This window comes from Macrobrachium nipponense, chromosome 25 (genome assembly GCF_015104395.2).
Source record: "Macrobrachium nipponense isolate FS-2020 chromosome 25, ASM1510439v2, whole genome shotgun sequence".
In the NCBI taxonomy this organism is placed as follows: Eukaryota; Metazoa; Arthropoda; class Malacostraca; order Decapoda; family Palaemonidae; genus Macrobrachium; species Macrobrachium nipponense.
The window spans coordinates 38,369,304-38,377,234 of record NC_087214.1 but is presented as its reverse complement, the minus strand read 5'-3'; positions in this window follow the sequence as shown (position 1 = coordinate 38,377,234).

The window sequence follows — 7,931 nt, the reverse complement described above, 5'->3', positions numbered from 1 at the left end:
ATATGAGGCGGTAACGAAGTGTGCATTCGTATGTGTGTGTGTGCGCCTCTTCTATTCTTAATGTACTCCTAGCCAAGTCTATGGTGGACTTGGCATAGAGACGTCTTTGGAAGAAAGACAAGATGTCGGGGAAGCTCAGTGAAAGTTTTCTTTATAATATAGTGTGTGAAATAGTTCCGGCTGCATGGGTGAGTTATGCTATTTTAGCCGAAGAGTGGCTTGTTGTCTGTTTAACATCTATGAGGATATCCAATCTTTAATCTTTGTTGTTAAACTTATGTGTGTACTTACAAGTGGTTTCTCGTGTCTTTGAACAACAAGAAACGGTTCCTGGTCCAGGAAACTATGTGGGGGGACCGAGGGATGTCCCGATTCGAGAATAGACATTTGGTGTGACTAATTACATTTCAGACATTTTGATAGTGGGGTAACTTGAGTTAAGTTAGTCTGTGAGACTTGATTGATTTACTCTCTTTCGTTGTTAAATAAATGTATTTTTATAATGCAACTCTCATTTTGATTACCTGACAGAATGGAGAGAGAGAGAGAGAGAGAGAAAGAGGTGGAGAGAGAGAGAGAGAGAGAGAGAGAGAGAGAGAGAGAGAGAGAAGTCGCGAGCCGCTGGTTGCTTAGAGAGAGAGAGAGATTATGTGTTGGTATGCCTGACGCTCGGAGTTACACGTTTACCAAATGAATAACAAGGTTCATATCCTCGTTACACATTAGCTGTCCATAATTTGTGACAAGGCAGCTTTTGGTACCTTGTGGGTTCCTGGCTCATTGTAGTGGTGCTGTGGTTATGGATTCATGGCACATACCCCACTGGCATTCAGGAAAAGGCGTATTGTAGGTAATGTCAGAGGTGCCAAGATTAGGCAAAAGTGGTTCATTGTTCAGGTAATAGACGCCATTTCTTGGCCTCCCTCACCTGCCCTGGCTTACTGCTTTGATAGATTGTAATTATAATTCCCCTACTCTCTCTCTCTCTCTCTCTCTCTCTCTCTCTCCAGTCAAGATTAAGGATAAATTCTGGGAACATTTAAAAAGATGATCTTTCTGATTTTAAAGTTGTTCGTCAGTGAATGATTTCAAATAAAAATTTCCTCTGTTTATTGTTTCTTAAGTTGTGATCATCAGCGTAAGTCAACGACGAAGGAATTGAAAAAAGAAATGGGGTCCACTCTTACAGCTAAATCATTAATCACTATTACACAAAAATTTTCCGATGATACAATCACTGATGCTCTTTCAGTCATTGAATATTTCGAAATCACTTTCAACATTAATCAAGTCCAGTCGACCATATTTTAGTTTCAAGTTTTGTTTCCACCAAAATGGATGCAACTTTTTTTTTTTCTAAAATATCTTGGATTCCAATTTGTTTTCCTTCACTGAAAGTGCAAAACGAAAGCTTCCGGTGCCGCTCGTTTTTGGGAAATCGCTCTTTGATGACCCCTCTAACAATAGATAACAATAGATATATTGACTTGTGAGGAAAAATGACTGTCTCCTGATACCGAATTAAGTCTTTATCTGGAGAAGAAACGAATGAAAACACAAGATGAATATCCTGGAGTGACCTCAGCCACTTCAACTCCCCCAGTTGGTGGTCTTCTTCCATATGAACAGGGTTCTTTATCTTCTGAATAATAATAATAATAATAATAATAATAATAAATAATAATAATAATAATAATAATAATAATAATAATTAAGGTTATTCTATCATTATTTTCGACACATTAACATGGCGTTTGATATCTGCTACATTTTATCTCAGTCTCCAAATACCTTCCCTCCCATCAGCCCTTCAGTGCCTCCAGTTACTCGAGTATCCCAAAGACAATATTGGTTCTATTCCTAATCGAACTCGCCCCAATTATCGGCCCTTTTAACATCTTTGTGGACCACTGGAGCTATTGAGTGGCCTTAATGGCCTTCGAATTCAGGCAGAAATGGGCGGCTTTTATCCAGCTGCTGAGATTAGCGGTGCTTTGGGAGAAAGTGAAGAGTATTGAAAGACTACAGAGGCTGTGACGATGGTTCTGTCAGATGCTCCGTGGTTGAGGGAATGAAGTTCTGATAAGATAATATACTTCCCCAGAGTTAGAGTTAAGTTTTTATGTTTAAATCCCGTTTGTTTGTTTAGTTTCCTTTCTGTATGTGACCGGAATCACGTAAAACTTTACTCTTATTATTATATTATTATTATTATTATTATTATTGAAAAAGAAACCGACAAAATCACTTTGTAACTTGTTTACTTCTAAGTATTTACATATAGTTTTACTACACACTACTTAGAAGTAAACAAGTTACAAAGTGATTTTGTGGGTTTCTTTTCAATCTTCAGAAGAAAACTGAAAGAAGTTTTTTGTTTGGTTGGGTCATCATTATTATTATTATTATTATTATTATTATTATTATTATTATTATATTATTAGTTATTGTTATTGTTATTGTTATTGTTATTGTTGTTATTGTTATTGTTATTGTTATTGATTATTATTATTATTATTATTATATTATTATTATTATTATTATGATTATTATGTATTATATTAGTTTATTATATTTATTATTTTATATATAATATTATTATATATTATATTATAATATATTATAATATATGATATATAGTTATAGTTATATATATATATTATTTATATTTATTATATATATTATTATATTATATATATATTATTTATTATTTATTATATTATATATTATTTATTATATTATATATATATATTATAATTATATATTATATATTATATATTATATATTATATATTATATATATATTATATATATATATTATGGATATATATTATGGTATTATATTATGGATGGATATATTATGGATTATAGGATTATGGATTATGGATTATGGATTTATGGATATGGATTATGGATTATATATTATGGATTATATATTGGATGATATTATGGGATTATGGATTATGGATTTATATTATGGCTATTATAATTATATTATGGATATATTATATTATATATTATATTATGGGATTATATATTATATTATATTATATGGATTATATATTATAGGATTATATTATGGATTAATATATGGATTATGGATTATGGATATTATATGGATTATATATTATGGATTATATATTATGGATTATATATTATGGATTATATATTATATTATGGATTATATATTATATATTATGGATTATATATTATGATATGATTATGGATTATATATATTATTGGATTATGGATATATTATATATTATGGATTATATATTATATATTATGGAGTATATATTATGGATTATATTATGATATTATATGGAGATATATTGTTTATTATTAATATTATATTAATATGATTATGTATTATGTATTATGTAATATTATGGATTATGTATTATGTAATATTATGGATTATATTATATATATTGGATTGATTATTATTATTGATTATTATTATTTAATATTAATATGTATTATGTATTATGTATTATGTATTATGTATTATGTATTATGTATTACGTATTATGTATTATGTATTATTATTATTCAGAAGATGAGTCCCATTCAAATGGAACAGGCCCACCAGGGGAGCCATTAACTCGAAGTTGGAGCTTCCAAAGAATATTATGGTGTTCATTTGAAGGAAGTAACAGAAGGTAACAGGAAAGACAGAAAGAAGAGATCAGTTATTAGAAAAGAAAAATGAATCTGCAAATTAATAAATAAATTGATGGAAATGTAAATGAATGATGAAAACACAGGAATTGCTTTAGGGGAGTAATTCGTTGGTCTTTGCTTGAACTTCTGAGGTTGCAGTTGTACAACATCCTCAGGGAGAGTATTCCAGGGTCCAAGTGTGTGAGGAATGAAGGACCTCTGGAACTGAGAAGTTCGACAGCGAGGATCGACTCTGGATCAGTTAACTGGACACTTTTTGGTGGTTCCTTCCAGATCCTGAATGGGATGTCACAGGGATTCTTGAGCAAGGTCTGCTCAGTGCTCAGGAACAGACCAGTTATAACATGAAGTCAAGGTAGAGCTATGGAATGTATCTTTCCTTCTGCAATATACAAGAAGGCGACTTTCTAAGTGACAGACAGGTGTGATTGTCTGTGCATTCGGTAGGTAGCGTTGCTTGGGTATTTTAGCTTGAGAGTAAGAACTCAATTCCTTTAACTATATGTGAATGAGGGCAATTGACTGATTTCTTCCATATTGCAACAATAACAGGTTAATGTAGTGTATTGCAGTGTGTTGCAAACATTTCATTTCGACAATTAAAAGAAGGAATCTACTTAGACGGTCATTTCTGAGCTCCACTTCAATTTCAAAACTCTTTTGGAACCTTTCAGTGTAACAGGTTTGGTTTTCTGTGCCTCTCAGTATCCCTGTACCTGTTACGACTCATTTTAGCAACTGCTTTAACTTCGTTCTCTCTCCTAAAAAAAACAAATCTTGAAAAAAAGGCCAATCTGCCTTTGTGGGAAATGAGGTCATTTGCCCTTTTTCACAGACAAATGAAGGCAGGAGGCCTTTGGCCGTCTCTGGCGCCGATGGAAGTGGCGTTTTCGGTCATGAAGCCTTGGCCCTCCCTTCCTCCGTGACGTTACTTACTAGTTTCTTGTTCCTAGGATATTCAAACCATTATTTCAGCTGTACGTATTACAAACATGTTGTGACTTGTTAAATATATGTTGCAAACAAATTGGAAACAAATCATCGACCAGTAGTGACGTCTTACCATGTACATGTCACAAACAGGTTGGAAATAAATCAACATTTGGTAGTGACATCTTAAGAATCCTGTACATGTCACAAACAAGTTGGAAACAAATCCGCGACCAGTAATAACTTTCCATACATATCACAAACAAATTGTGAAGCAGACGAAACTCTTACATTATTGCTGTGCACGAATAAGGAAATTTGCAAAATTATTCGGAATAATGTGAATCCTTGACCATCACGTTACTAAGAGGAACTGCATTTCTATTATAACTTTTCCTACAGCTGCAATTCCACTTAATTGGTGATATTTTCTAAAAAAAGAAAAAAATTAAATACAGTGTTTTACCCTAAAGAAAAACAAGACCGATAAACTTAGTAGAGATCATTTAAATGAAACTCTTTCTCTAAATTCCAGCTTATCCAATCATCGAAGAAATTCCAGACGGGACTAGTATCAAGGGATTAAGGATATTCCCATTCCCGTGTTTAAAGAGGTAGAAATAAAGCAAGTCGCCCATTCAATTCCAATGAAGGCCATAGTTAAGAGACTAATGTTAATTGGTTCGGATATATACTATAAGTAAATTGCCTGCAATGAATTATAAGGGCCGGAGAAGGGAACGGGAGACTGGAAAGGATGATGCTGTGCTGTTTGAAGGCTTCCGGAGAAAGAGATCTGTCTACTTCTCCCCAGTTGATATGAGGAAGGAGAAAGGGTGTTTTTATTTTTATTTCATTTGACTGACGGTTTCCACACGTCAGGTACTTTTATATGACTCTCTCTCTCTCTCTCTCTCTCTCTCTCTCTCTCTCTCTCTCTCTCTCTCTCTCAATGGAACAGGGGGTTATTATTGTTCTTTTAAGTGAATTTTCCCATCTGTTTCAGGGGGAGAAGGGAGCAGGGCATATAAAAGGAATCCTCCCGTTTATTGCGTGGTGTGTAACCGCAAACAAATAGTGTCAGGCTCCGAGGGAGTTATGACATAGGCCAAAATAATAATGGAGAGAGAGAGAAGAGAGAGAGAAGAGAGAGAGAGAGAGAGAGAGAGAGAGATGGGAAGCCTCGTTTCAATGTAAAAGACCATAAGATACGTTCATTAAACTTTTCTCTTAGTGTTCTTTTATTTCCTCTAAGGAAGACACTGCCAAGGGTAGTGTTGGGGGGGGGGTGGGGGGGGGGGGGGGTGGGGGGGGGGGGGTGGATGGATAGGGTTGGAAGGAAGGGCCGCCTCCCGCTGGGATCGTCGCTTTGGCATCGCAGGTGTTCCTTTCCTGCCTCCAAAACGCAGCAAGAAATGGACAGTGCAAAAAGAATATCTAAAGTTTTGAAGGCTTCATAAATTCTTCAGGGGTTTTTATTTATTTAATTTTTTTTACTTGGGGTTGCAGAGGTTATTGGGAGGTTGGAAGAAGGAAGGAAGTCTTGAAGCAAATTTTAAAGGTTTTTAACTTGTGTGGGGTGATTGGGGGTTGGGGGTTGGAAGGGAGTCGGGTGTGAGGTAAGAGGAGCCTTCATTTTTATTCGTCGTTTTATTTGTTTATGCAAATGAGGCTTTCAATGTAGTTTTGTTGTTCAGTTAAAAACACTTATTTCACATTCAACCTACAATAACGTATCATCTCCCCGACCTATAATGGAATGCAGTTGTTTCATAAAAAAAAAATGTCTAAGATCTAGTGACCAGCCAAACGTCAGGCAAGGGAGGACAAAAGAAGTCCCGAAACGCCTTTTCTCGATAAAAATGATATTCTTGTCATAATCAAAATATCTGGCAACATTTAAGTAAAACTCAATCACACGACATTGCATTATCCTGCCAACATATGGAACTAATTAGATAAACAAACTTACCCTTTGGACCTGTGACCTCTCAGTATGACCTTCACTTCGATCTTCGTCTCATTCAGCACACAGCTTTCAGTAGTGGAGTACCTGCAACAAACATGAAATCCATTACATATAGTTTTAAAATGAGGACTGGTGTTATATTCATATTTGACCTTTCAAGTTTGACCATAACTTTTTTACCTTGACCTCACTCTGCATCTCGGCTCTGAAAAGAAGGTTTGTTCCGTTGATCTCAAAATTTATAGCCAAGGGTAGATTATTATCAAAACTTTGACCTCTCTCTCTTATTTTCATTTTAGCTTTGGCCTCTCTCAGAATAACTGCAGTAGAATGAGTATCAGACCCAAAGTTTCTGTTCTGTATAGCACAAATTTCTGTCCTTAACAAATAAGGAAAAGTAAAAAAAAAAAAACATCTTTAAAATGAAAGCAAAAACTTGAATAGCAATTATTTAGGTCCAGCCTACAAATCTGTTGTATAAAATTATAGACAACGCTTTTATAGAACTATGGACAGTCCTATTTATTACAACATAATTATCGGCCTTTTTTATATAAAAAAAGTAGACATGTAAGTAGCTACACGATTCCCTTGTAAGCGATCGCTTGAATGAACTCGTTCAAAAGTATCTTAATGACGCTCGAATATCAGAAAGTTTACCCCCAAACTTCTCCTCAGACTCTTGGAAGCCCCACTCTGACATTTAGATCACTTGCAAGATCTACTGGAGGCCTTTCTTATCGTCCTACAGATATTAGGCACCAGTCTTTATTTCTCTGGGGCGTTTAACATTCTGAAATAAGGGCCAGTTAATGGTTCTTTATATTTCCGCATTTTTTTTAACAGTGTAATATTTCACGATTTTTCTAATCATTTGCTTCGCCCTAAATATTTTTGCTTTTGCCGAGCCTGTGGAAAATCTGATACTGAGTCACAGAATTCCGTTCCTGGAAATGTTGACAGGAAAGCTCATTTTCTGAAGAAGTTCCTTGACTTGAGTCTTGGAACACCCTAAGGACTTGTAGAAGTGCTTCATTATATTCATAAACATAGCCTGCTAAATGTTTGCTGACGAACTGAGAGGGCCTCATGTTCTGCCTCTGTTCGCTGAAGGTATTTCGTGAAACGTCAGTTTCATTCAGGTATTTATTTACCTTCTTGAGAAGATTAGGCCTTTTATGAGAACCGTGTTGGGCCTTCCCCTGCCTTTCTTCTTCGCCGCATCCAGCTGCTTTTGCAGCGTCAGATTGGGGCAAGAAGTAGAACTCGGAGAGAGAGAGAGAGAGAGAGAGAGAAGAGAGAGAGAGAGAGAGAGAGAGAGAGAGAGAGAGAGAAACTGTATTAGAACG